Source organism: Crotalus tigris, unplaced genomic scaffold, assembly GCF_016545835.1.
Source record: "Crotalus tigris isolate CLP2741 ecotype Arizona unplaced genomic scaffold, ASM1654583v1 scf7180000017591.2836849, whole genome shotgun sequence".
Taxonomy (NCBI): Eukaryota; Metazoa; Chordata; class Lepidosauria; order Squamata; family Viperidae; genus Crotalus; species Crotalus tigris.
The window spans coordinates 1,392,437-1,405,513 of record NW_024096497.1 but is presented as its reverse complement, the minus strand read 5'-3'; the positions used below and the strand labels follow the sequence as shown (position 1 = coordinate 1,405,513).

The 13,077-nt window shown below is 42.9% G+C and overlaps 1 protein-coding gene across 6 annotated transcripts in view; it reads right to left on the bottom strand.

Moving 5' to 3' along the window:
- MPP7 (membrane palmitoylated protein 7) overlaps window positions 1-1,787 on the bottom strand; it is an 81,382-nt gene extending 79,595 nt beyond the window's left edge. For all 6 annotated transcript variants that reach the window (XM_039363883.1, XM_039363900.1, XM_039363910.1 and 3 more), the window contains exon 1: window positions 1,480-1,787. The gene's annotated coding sequence lies outside the window, so the exon portion shown is untranslated. The remainder of the gene's footprint in view (window positions 1-1,479) is intronic.
- Window positions 1,788-13,077: the final 11,290 nt, after the last annotated feature.

The window sequence follows — 13,077 nt, the reverse complement described above, 5'->3', positions numbered from 1 at the left end:
GAAAATACAGGATGCAGTATCAATATTATATCTGAATACATCCTATACTCTTGGAAACACTATCCTTTCCATTATTCAGCACATATAACAAAATACATGTCTCTGTCAGGAGTTAAATAATCTTATGCCTAAAATGTGTTTAGTTTTAGTAGTGCAAAGATGTACTATACTTATAAAATGAAGATATAATTACTGTTATTTGAGACATTTTTCAGATGAAAAAATAATATCAGTGATCACTATCATGGAAGTTAATTCCACTCCTTTCCTCATTTGCTTTATTTAGCAAATTTATATGGCCACTCATCTCACTGAACATATAGCTGGACAACATAAACCAATAATTAAAACAATGCCATAATATTAAAACACTATAAACATAATAATTGTGAGAGTACATCCATCTAAATGCAGCACACAGGCTGCCCAAGAAAGAACCATAGGTAATAATACTGATCAACATATCTTGTGCTTGCTTAGGAATTGCAGGAATAAACAGCTATTTCCCACAATGCTAAACTGCATTATTTCTTAGAATTATGGGGTCTTGAACAAGTCACAGTAGCCTAGCTGTATGGATATGCTAAGCTATAGATCAACTAAGACATGATTTACATGGTAAATTGATCAACCTGGGTTTGCCAACACAAAAGTATCAAAGAATATGCACAATAACTAAACCATAAAGTAGACAATCACCCTTAGTTTAGCTGCATGTTTGCAAACCTAACTCTAGTTGGAAACTAGGCCAAATATACTACAGCTGATGAATAGATTATATTTTCATTTTTAAATGTAAAAGCATGCTAAAAAATATTAAAATCCTTAATACTGTATAGAAAGCAGTACTTTTATTTGGGCATAAGAATTTCAGTTCTATATCTCTAACACTGAATAAATGTGTTATGAACAGACTGGTATTAATAGGATGTATTTACTAGATCTCTTGTTCCTAGAGGCATATTTTAGGAGTCCAAATATAATTTTGTATGATTTATTCAAAGCTAGCCAGAATCGCCTAAGAGCAAATTGCATGTGCTTGGTGGAAGATGAGAAGAGACACCCCCCACACACACACAACTCCCACTATTGCCTCCTTTACTTCAGAGCCTCCTCCTTTATGTAACGGTGTCTTTAACTGAGGACACCAGACATTTCTCGCACCTTAAACACTTCACCACCTACCCATGCTTCATTCTCATGACCAATGTGACACCACACTACACGTATACCCGTGACTAACTTAGCCACCATGGCGCGCAAAATTAATCCAGGAAGTTAACAGAGCACGTTGAGCCAAACTAAGCCGACCGCCTGGGTTTCCAAAAATACTGGTTAGCTTGGGGAAGGTTCGGTGGGTCGTGGGAACCCAGTCCGTCTTTTCTAGCAGGGCCAGACTAAAATCCGCTGGGTCCTGTAATCGAGAGTAAGCCTAGTGCAAGGACGCGACATAGTCTCTCTCGGTGGTTTCGATCTCACCTGCAGCTGGCTCCACCGCCACTCGCTGTAAGCAGAAGAACGACCCTCGACCTCTGTCCGTCTGCCCGTCCGTACTTCAGGGAGCTGAAGCCGGCAGGGCGAATCCCGCCCAATCTGCTTTCTCCTCAGCGCTTTACCGCAGCCACCGGCCAGCACCGACCCTTCCGAGTCGGCGCGTAGGGGAGGCGCAGCGGCCCCGCAGTCCCTTCTTCCACCTGCCCCGGGCGCCGCACGTAGCGACAGGCTGCGCTCGCCTACAGCGCGAGGTCCATTCGCGTCCTACCCATTCACCGGGGCGGAGCTCTGAAGCCGAGAGAGCGGGAGCGGCGAATTACTCGCCCCTGTTTTTGTAGCCACTGCCCTGATTGGCCCCTGCCCGCTGGGAGTGGGAATCGAAGCTCACTCCGCCTTCCGCAAGCTGGAAATCTGCTTGATTGGAAGAGACGAATGTCAATCTGGAACTGATTGACGGTTCTAGATAGTTTTACCACATGCAGTAGCGCGCAGGCAGAGTGTTGGGCAGTGCGCGTGGACTTGTAGAAATGCTGGTTGCTTGATGGTCTACATGTGGAGTGATTTTTTTAAATATATATATAATGTATATATAAAAATTGGGACATTTCCTTATTTTATTTACTTGTAAACACGAAAGAGAAACGTATTAAATTAGAACAATCGATTTCTAACCCTGCATCTAGTTCTAAATGTTGTAACAGGTTGCTGCTACTGAGGTTGTGATATGTCATCGTTACATTAATAATATTTTTGAACTGCTTTTCAGCCTAAGTTTCAGAGCGATGGGCAAACAGGCCCCCTATTAAGCTTACCCTAAAATACTATGAAAACAATGGCTGTGGAAAAAAAGAGGAAATCTGTTCAACTTTGTTGATTTTTTCTATAAAAGGTGGGGCATCAACCTCAAATAAACCTGAGAAATCTGATTTTCACAAATCCAGTGGACTCTCACAATTGGTAGAATAAATGTTGTATGAAATATTCTATGGCAATTCTAGAGTTTATGAGGAGCAGATGTGCACTGCCTGAATCTGGATTATCATTAGAGCAGAGGTCCTCAACCTTTTGGACACCAGGGACTGGAGGATGCGTGGTTTTGTGTGCTGCCTGCATCCTGCAGATGGGGCTTTGCTTGTTTGTGCGGACCAGTTGCTGGCATATCATGGCCCAGTACTGGTCCACAGACTGGGGATTGGGGACCTCTCTATTCGAGGACAGCAAAGAAGCAACAGAGCTGAATTAAGGAAAATTTTCAAATTACACAAGTGTTCTTTCATAAGGAAAGGATTGGATTTGATTGCAACAAAAATTACATGTCAAAATGTGGGTTTTGCCTCAGCATGTTTTGTAAATCCAGCCACAATTACAAGTGTGGTTTAGCCCAGTGTATTAATATAGCAAGCCAGTTTAGTGAATGTGTAGCATTTTCTTTAGTCATTCGGTGTGGCTGCTTGCTTTAGTGAGAAGCTGCAAGAATAAAAGCTTTTGGCTTGGGTAAATTCCATTCAACTTTTTCAAATTGTGTAATTCCAGTTTAAAATTTGGGAAATAGTCATGCTGGTTATAATCACTGCTAAAACTAACACAGTGACTAAGAAGGATAGAAACAGCTAAATGAGCTTCTGCTGCTGTTCTCAGTTATAAGTGAAATATATTACTGATATCCACTCAGACACCATACTTTCATCCACCAAGTGTTTTATTTATTAATATATAGATAAGCAAGTAGCTGACAAAACGAGTCCAAAATGATGAATTCATACAATGCAGTAGAAATATTCTTGTGAATACAATATCTTAAATGGCATGGAATTTTCTTTGACTTTACTGGGTCAGACTATTCTAAATGAATTACAGTAAGAGTCAGTTTATGGTCTTGAGCACATGTACATGTTGAAATTGAACTTCACTTCAGCCTATTTATAAGCCATCTTACAATATGTAAAGTATCAATAATTTGTGGTTCCAAGTAAAATCAATAAGATGAAATAATAAATATCGATCCTTTATGTGGAAAAATCCAATCTCTAATAACATCATGTACTATTAAGAATCAAGGATATTTAGAGAAGGAGTATAACTATGTTGTGTTGGTAGGGCCCAGGAAGAAAGCTTTCTGCCCTGGTTCCTGCCGTTTAGGACATTATTCCTCTAAAAATTAGGCTTTCCCTGAACAGCTATCCTTTCACTAGATATTAAAAACCTGGGATTTGCCATCAAGCCTGGAGTTATGATAGTATGTGTGAACTTATTTCTTGGTCTTGAAACTGGGTTTCTCAGCTGCTATATGTTATATTATTTCTGTGTTTTTAAATTTGATTAGGTTTTTTTATTAAATTATTTTGATTTTAAGTCTTATCTAATCATGCAAATAAAATGAGCTATATAAATTTAATAAGTAAATAATAAGCTTTATAAATGTTGTGATTACATGTCATTATCAGCTGGTATATGCTTATCACATGCCCTCAATAAATTAAGCATGCAAACTTAGTGGCCTATTATCTAAGAAGAACAATGGAGAGATATGAATCTCTGAAATAATGATCATAGGTTTTACATATTGGGGTTCGCGGCATTGAAGCTACACACAAGTTGTTAACCAAGTTCTTTCTTTATTCGTTCCACTGTACCGCTCAGCAAACAAACAGGTGCGCAGGCCTTTTATACTCTCCCAAACCCGTCCAATCACAAACACCCTTTTTCGCGCCTTGCACATGCGCGCAGGGCCAGCACCAACCAGTCTGGTCCCGGGCAGCTTTTAGGTTGCCCGGGACCATTTGCAACATTTCTGGGCCTGCTGAATTGCCTCAGCAGGCCCAGGACACAACATCCCTCCCCCCTGGATAAAACACACATAACTATACACACAATACATTTGTTCCAGGGCCAGAAATAGTGGAATTACTCTGGCCTGCACACAGGCAGAGTACTTTTATAGAATAATGGATTTAACTTAAACAAATGCTACCCAAAATCATAATTGGTATATATTACGCTATTATGCTACTACCGGGTGTTAGTCAACATCATCCTGTACAGACTAGCAAGGTTCCCTCTGCAATGACAGAAACCTCACATAGTCTCCCAGATGCTTGGGAGGGCCCTTAGCCCTTTGTGACCTTCACAAGGTCAGGGAGGGTGCCTCGTCTGGCAGCTTACCTGCCAGGCTAGGCAGACCAGGACTTTTACTTAATGGTGCCTGGTCTACCAGCCCATCTGGTGGGCTCGACAGACCAGGACTTTGATGCCTTCAGATTCCAGGTGACCCACTCCGCAGCTGACTGGCTGGATCCTCTGAATCCCAGCCAGGTTTCCTCGGAGGGGTGGAAAACCCCAAGCCCAATGGTGGAGTGGAATTCTCCAAGTCCACAATGGACTCCTCTTGGGAACATTGTCCCCTGAGCCCGCGACCAGAATCGGAAGTGGCCTGCATTGCAGCAGTGCCCCAGTAGTTCCAGTCCCCCATGTATGTGGCTGAGGTGCCAGAGCCAGAAGCTGCCTCAATGGCAAACCCCCTCTCAGGAGAATTCCTGTCTGGAGCACTTGTGGAACCCTGCGATGACCCCTGATCTGCAGACTCCCTGTTCGGAGCAATAGCTGAACCTTGAGGATGCCCATGCCCATCCACTGGGACATGAACAGCAATCTGCGAAAATCCACTGGCTCTGTAAGGCTGTTTCCCAGGATTTTGACCTGAAGTGTGAGCTTGTTCATTTTCATGGTCCCCCTCCCCCCCGAGAGCAGAGCCAGAAGCAGAGACATGGTTGTACAGCTGCCAACGCAGTTGGTCAATATGGCGCCGAAGGACCCAGCCATCTCCCAAAGTCACTTCATATGATAGCGGCCCCGAGACCTTGCAGACAACAGCAGTGACCCAAAGATGACTCGGGCCATAGTTTCTTGCCCAGACCGGATCGCCCACCTGAAGTCTCCTAGGTTCCTGCGGCTGTGACACCTGTGAAGCCACCTGGTCTGGGTGCAGTCTGTCCAACTTTGTGATGAGGCGTCGACCCCAACTGAGTTCAGCTGGGCTCTTTCCAGTGGCAGCGCATGGTGTGGTGTGGTGTGCAAGAAGAAAGTCTGCTAACCTGTGATGCCAGCTACCATGCGTGAGTCTTTTGAGTGCTTCCTTCATTGTGCGTACCATCCTTTCTGCTTGCCCATTGGTGGAAGGGTGGAAGGGTGCTGACATTGCATGCCAGATCAAGTTGGCCTGTAAGAAAGCCTAGAACTCAAGAGAAGTGAATTGAGACCCATTGTCAGATACGAAGACATCAGGAAATCCATGAGTTGTGAAAATTCCTCTCAATACCTGGATGGTCCTAGCAGTAATAGTGGAGGAGACAGGGACAACCTCTAGCCACTTAGAGAGGCTATCAACCAGGATAGGCCTGAAAGGGCCCAGCATAATCTAGATGTACCCTTGACCAAGGGGTTTGTGTCTCCCCCCACCTGTGTACAGGGGCCTGAGGCATTTCAGGCCATGACTGTTGGCACACCTGATACCCGTGCACCTGGGCCTCGATAGCTTTATCAAGCCCAGGCCACCAAAGATGGCTGCGTGCAAGCGCTTTCATGCGTACAATGCCTGGATGTCTCTCATGCAGAGAGGACAAGACTCTAGACATCAGTGAGCCTGGGATAATTACTCTACTACCCCACAACAGGCACCCCTTAAATGTAGACAGTTCGTGCCTTCTTTGCCAGAAGCTTTGAAATGTAGCATCTGGACACGTGTCATGCCATCCTGACATCACCCATGTCAGCACACATGTAAGCATGTGATCAGTGGCAGTTTCTGCAGCCACATCCCTAACATTGAGGGGAGATTCAGGCAGCTCCTGAACGGAGAGAATATTAACAGCTGGGGCAGGATCTGCCTTGATTTGTGTGAGAGGTAGCCTACTGAGGCCATCTGCATGGCCCATTTCTTTCCCAGGTTTGTGAATAAGCGTGTAGTCATATGCTGACAGTGAAAATGGACCACCTCAGAATACGTGGGGAAATGATGTGTGGGGTTTGTTTGTTAGTAGTAAACAAACCCAGCAGTGGCTTATAGTCTGTATAGACTGTGAAATGGCGGCCAAATCATGAAATTTCTTTATGCCAGCCACTATGGCCAAGGCCTCTCTGTCAAACTGAGCGTAATTACGCTCTGCAGATGACAAAGTCCTTGAATAGTAGGCTATAGGGACTTGTATCCCGTCAGCCTTCAGGTGACTAAATACTGCTCCCACCCCATAAGGGGATGCATCACATGCGATGCACACAGGCAGTTGCTCATTAAAATGCGCTAATACGGCATTTGATGAGAGCAAGACCTTGACCTCATTAAAGCTCTTGTCATGGACTTTAGTCCACTGCCATGGAGCTTGCTTATCTAAGAGACAGTGTAACAGCTCAGCCACTGCAGCCTTATGGGAAAGAAATGCGTGATAGAAATTGAGGAGTCCCAAGAAAGTTTTTAGACTTGGGACTTGGGGCCTCCTGAATGGCCTTTAGTTTGGATTTTGCAAGGTGGATGCCTTGGGCATCTATTCTAAATCCTAGAAATTCTGTGGAAGTGACTCCAATCTTGCATTTGTCTTTTTTCAATTTGAGGCCCACTTGGCGGAACCTCAACAATACAGCCCTTAACCTCTCTGCCAAATTTTGTGACAACTCCCCTGCAATGAGGATGTCATCAAAGTGGGGGCAAACCCCAGGTATTCCTCTGAGCGTGTGCTCCATGACACTCTGAAATATACCAGGAGCAACATTCACCCCAAATTGTAACCTCTTTACCTTAAAAGGACCCCTATGGATCACTATTGTTTGGGCCTCCGCAGTTGCTTCATCAACAGGTAACTGTTGATAGGCCTGTGCTAAATCAAGCTTTGTAAACAGCTTTCCCCCTTTGAGGGAGGCCAGAATATGACTCACTACCGGTACAGGATATGTGTGTTGTTGCAAGGCTGTATTCAGGGTGCATTTGTAGTCCGTGCAAATTCGGACTTCCCCATTAGCCTTTAAAGGCGTCACAATGGGGTTTTCCATGGACTTGAGTCCACCTGTGCCAAAATGCCCTGCTGGAGCAGCTTGTCCAGCTTTGCATAAATCTTGCCCTTGGGGCAAGATTCTGGGCTTGATTCTGGGCTTGATTCTGGGCTTGATTCTGACGGGTGTGATGGCTGGGTTTAATCGCAAGGAAATGGGAGGCCCCTTGTAGGACCCAAGCTCTGAGCTAAACACATCTGCAAACTCATTGCAGACTTCTGCAAGGCCTGTAGTTTGCAGACTATTTATGCCAGTTACTTGGATTCCTAAGGCCTTGAACCACTCAAGTCCAATTAGACTCGTACACTCACCCCCAACAACCACCACATCTAATAGACCTTGGAAAGCCTTATGCTGCACTTTGAGCGTAGCTTCTCCAAGTACTTTAACTCTTGAATTTTGAAAATCCATGAGGATTAAGTTTGATGGCCTGAGTTTGACTCTAAGGCCACTACTGCTACAAATCCTATTAAAGGTATTGTGTGAAATGATTGATAGAGCGGACCCAGTGTCCAGCTCCCTTGACAAGGGAACCCCTTGCAGCTTCACATCAGATAGCTTCGGATGAAAATGGTCCTTCAGCATATTCTTCAAGTCTGTGTACATTACAGACTGAAGCAGTGCAGGAGCTACTAAATTTTTGGCCACATCAAAAGTGTCCTGCCCGCAGACGCACAGCAGGGTTGCTGCCTTCAAACTGTCTTCTCAAACCTGGTTAACTCACAGGTAGTTTTGCACCTGGGCCACATAAGAGTTCTAGCACTCCAGGTGAGATACGTCGAATTCTGACAACTGGCCGATCTTTGACATTTCTAGCTTCTTTTAGCCTTGCTGCAACTCCGGCTGGGAAGAGGCCCGTTTGCCAAGCCCACCTCCAGCGTTTGCATACTGGCAGGTGAGTACAGATCTGGGCGCCGACTTCCCAGCTTCCAGCTCTTTTGTAGAGGCGATCCCACCTTTGTCGCCACTTTTACGTATTGGGGTTCGCGGCATTGAAGCGACACACAAGTTGTTAACCAAGTTCTTTCTCTTTATTCATTCCACTGTACCACTCAGCAAACAAATAGGCGCGCAGGCCTTTTATAATCTCCCGAACCCATCCAATCACAAACACCCTTTTTCGCGCCTTGCACATGCGCGCAAGGCCGGCGCCAACCAGTCTGATCTTGGGCAGCTTTTAGGTTGCCTGGGACCATTTGCAACATTGTCTCAGCAGGCCCAGGACACAACAATAGGGGTTGAAGAACTTTGATGCTCAAACATTCTGCATCTAATGTATGCATGATGAGGGCTGTGTAAACCTTGTCAAGCTGAAGATTGCACTTGGGTTGTGAATCACATCACATGTTAGGTAATGCATGCCAAGAAAGGGAACAATGCCAGGACAAAAATAGTAAAAAGTGTTTCACTATTTACAGATAACTGGATTATTTTCTCTACATTTATTAATTTAAAAGCTACCATTTAGCAATATTTGAGATCTATATACACTTTGCTGGATCCTGGTTTGGCAATCTTAACATAGCCAAAGCTCAAAGCCTAGAGATAATGTTGGCTAGCCCCCCAAGGACAGATCCATAGTTAAGGGTCAACAGATGACTCAGGAGGACACGCTGGTTTTAAGGACAATTCTGCACTGCAGCCTAAGCAGTCTCCCTATCGCATCTTAAACCTACTTCAGAAATTTGAATTTCCAGTGCAGATTTGCAGTGGGGTGATGCTGAATTCAGGCACCACAATATAGGATTAGCTGTTCCCTGTTTTTTGACCTTCTCATTCATTCAGAGAAGCAACCCTAATTGACTGGCTTCTGTTGGACTGCTCTACCAGTGCATGTCTTTTCCATTTTAGGAATTGTTCCTTTCTGACTAGTCCCTGTTGTTTACTTTGCTTTCCCAGTTATTTGCACACATGAATGCATTCACTACCCTTTCCAATATTTATTTCCTTTGACACCAACACAGACACACCCTCTCCTTTTTTTCCTAATATATCATCCCAGTTGATACAATAATCAAAGCATTAGGGAACAGGTTGTTCTTTGGTGCCTCTGTAGCTTCATGAAAACTTTCTAGCAAGGAAGAACTTCACAGAAACAAAGCAGCAAGTTTGTTGAGACTTAAAGATGTTTAAGAAGAAAAATACAGTGGTGGGATTCAAATATGTGAACAACTGGTTCTCTGTGTGGATGCCGCTTGCGGAAGTCCATTCTAGCCCTGGGCAACAAAAAATTAGCTACCAGTTCTGCCGAAGTGGTGCAAACAGGCTGAATCCCACCACTGGATAAATGGAAGCTTTGTGGTACTGTGAGTGTATCATGGGAGTGCAAGGACTATATACTTCATTCCACCTGAGCAGAAGCAGAAAGCATAAGCACAGGGAGATAATAAGTGAATGACGTATGGCCTTCTAAGGTTGAGAATGAGTCATTGACTCAATAGTGCATTCCTGAAAACTGCAAATTTATACAAACTCTAGGGAACATACCAGCACAAAACAGATGCCCAGGTGTTGACTAGCCCCACTGGAGGGGTGGCACTTCAGCCAGTCAGAGCTGAGGTTGCTATTAGAATGGAACAAAGTATTGGAGACCATCTAATCCAGGCATGTCAAACTGCCGGCCCGCGGGCCAGATGCATCACGCCAAAACCGTGCCCACCCCATTACCAGCAATAAGGAAAAAGTCACGATATGTCATGGAACGTCATATGGTGTTGCAAGTTTGACATTCCTGAATTCTAATCTGAAGAGCTGAAGACAGTTTAAATGGGAAACAACAGTTTTGAACCAAAACTAGAAAACATGGAATACCTTTGCAATGGACAGGGAGTGGGAAGAGGACAATATCCTCTGTTCCTGCAGACAGGAAACTGTGGGTGACCTGTATTAATGAGGAAGTTAGGGGAAAGTCCAGATCTACCCTAGGACTCAGATGAGTTTCTGAATGAAATTCTGGACCTTCTTTAATAAGCTGCTGAGAATTGAACATTGTTATTCTTTTTGTCACTTTGGCATTCTAATAAAACATTATCCTGTGTTTATAGAATAGAGCTATGCCTAAATTCATAGATTGTGTTAAGCTGTGATTTATTTAAGCATGATTTATTGATTAAACTACAACAAACTAAGCCATAAACCATGGCTTGCAAATCACAGTGCACAGATTTGTCATACCAAACCAACCATCTATATTTAGTGATCCAATACATATACACATACCTAAGCACCTTATATCATGTGTGTTTTGCAGGACACTAACACTTGAGGGAAGGCCTTTTGGAGAGGAGAGATTAAACCTGTCAGCAGGTGATTGGTTAGCTTATTCCAGTATCATTTTACAGTCTATGCATGTTTAAATTCTACTGAAGTCAGTTGAGCTTAAGAATGTGTAACTCTGAATCTGTTTTCAGTGCTGTAAATAAATATTTGGTTTTTTTTTTTTCTTTGTCAGTAAGAATTTCCTGATTCAGAATGAAGCCTGGATCTTTTGTTTGCAAGTGTGTACCTGGCTTTGAAGTTTCTTTTTCTTTTCAATGGAGATAATGTCCTAGACTCCATAACCTTCCAACTCTGATACTTTGGCAGAGCATAACTGAAATTCTTGCATAATTAAACAGCCAACTCTCAGGTGACACTCACACTATTTAAGTGCATTCTTTAGGCTTTCTGCTTGCAGCTTGGATCAGTTTACATTTGAAAGGTTGCTGAGAAGTGGGTTTTCTAAGGTCACATGGAAAAGCAAAACCCTTGAAAAAGGAAGTGCTTAACCAGATACTCAATACAGCTGCAGTTCAGACTCCAGATGTGAGGTCAGTGTTAAGGAAAGATGAAGTACTTGGACCCTAGTTATATGCAAGTTTCCCTTCTTTGTGTGAACTTGCTATTTTGCAATTTTTTTTCATTCAAAAATTTACTTCATGCAAAAAAAAATAATAATTTGTATCAACATAGTCAATTTTCATCAAAGATCTGGAAACAAACCAAAATTTCTTGCTACCAAAACCCAGTTCTGTTCTCACTTGTGCATTTACCAGCATGATGTGTAGTTGTCTAAGTTGTGCATCCTGTTTTCTACTTCCATACTTGTAATGGCTATTACTGTTATTGTGATATCAAAAGTATCACCAACAACTTGAATTGTAATTTTCTCTGCACCTGATTTGGAAATTATGTCCTATTGAGGAGATGTTGATATTTAGTGACTATACATATTTTTTCCAGGTTGCCCCAACCTGGTCCTTCTAATTTATGGTTTTGATGATTACATGGGATAGATTATAGAAAGAAGGATAATATATGTAACTTTAGAGAGAAAGGTCAAAATATATTTGTACTTACAATTGTTATGAAGAATATTGGAAACTACTTTATACTTTTTCTTCCTTTCTATCGTCTATTAGTTTTTTAAAAGTTTTAATAAAAATTATACTAAAAAAGAGAGAATTAGTCAAAGCAGAGAAACATGGATAATTAAAAGTGTGCAACCAAAACATCAGATTGTATTTTGTAGTAATAATAATAATAATAATAATAATAATAATAATAATAATAATAATAATGAAGAAGAAGAAGAAGGAGGAGAAGAAGAAGTAGTTGGAAGGGACCTTGGAGGTCATCTAGTCCAACCCCCTGCTCAGGCAGAAAACTCTATACCATTTCGGACAAATGGCTGTCCAGTCTCTTCTTAAAAACTTCCAGTGTTGGAGCATTCACCGCTTCTGGAGGCAGGTTGTTCCACTGGTTAATTGTTCTAATTGTCAGGAAGTTTCTCCTTAGTTCTAGGTTGCTTCTCTCCTTGATTAGTTTCCATCTGTTGCTTCTTGTCCTGCCTTAAGGCGCTTTGTAAAATAGCTTGACTCCCTCTTCTTTGTGGCAGCCCCTGAGATATTGGAACACTGCTATCATGTTCCCCCTCATCCTTCTCTTCATTAGACTAGACATACCCAATTCCAGCAGCCTTTCCTTTTATGTTTTAGCCTCCAGTCCCCTAATCATCTTTGTTGCTCTTCTCTGTACTCTTTCTAGAGTCTCAACATCTTTTTTACATCGTGGTGACCAAAACTGGATGCAGTATTCCAAGTATGGCCTTACCAAGACATTGTAAAGTGGTATTAATACTTCACGTGATCTTGATTCTATCCCTCTGTTAATGCAGCCCAGCAATGTGTTGGCCTTTTTGGCAGCTGCAGCACACTGCTGGCTCATATTTAAATGATTGGTCCACTAGGACTCCGAGGTCCCTCTCACAGTTACTATTATTTAGCAAGGTACCCCCTATACTGTACCTGTACATTTTGTTTTTCTTGCCTAAATGTAGAACCTTACTTTTTTCACCACTGAATTTCATTTTGTTAGATAGTGCCCAGTGTTCAAGTCTGTCCAGATCCTTCTGTATCCTAAGCCTGTCTTCTGGAGTATTGGCTATTCCTGCCAGCTTGGTGTCATCTGCAAATTTGATGAGTTCCCCATCTATCCCCTCATCCAAATCATTGATGAAGATGTTGAAGAGCACTGGGCCCAAAACAGAGCCCTGGGGCACCCCAC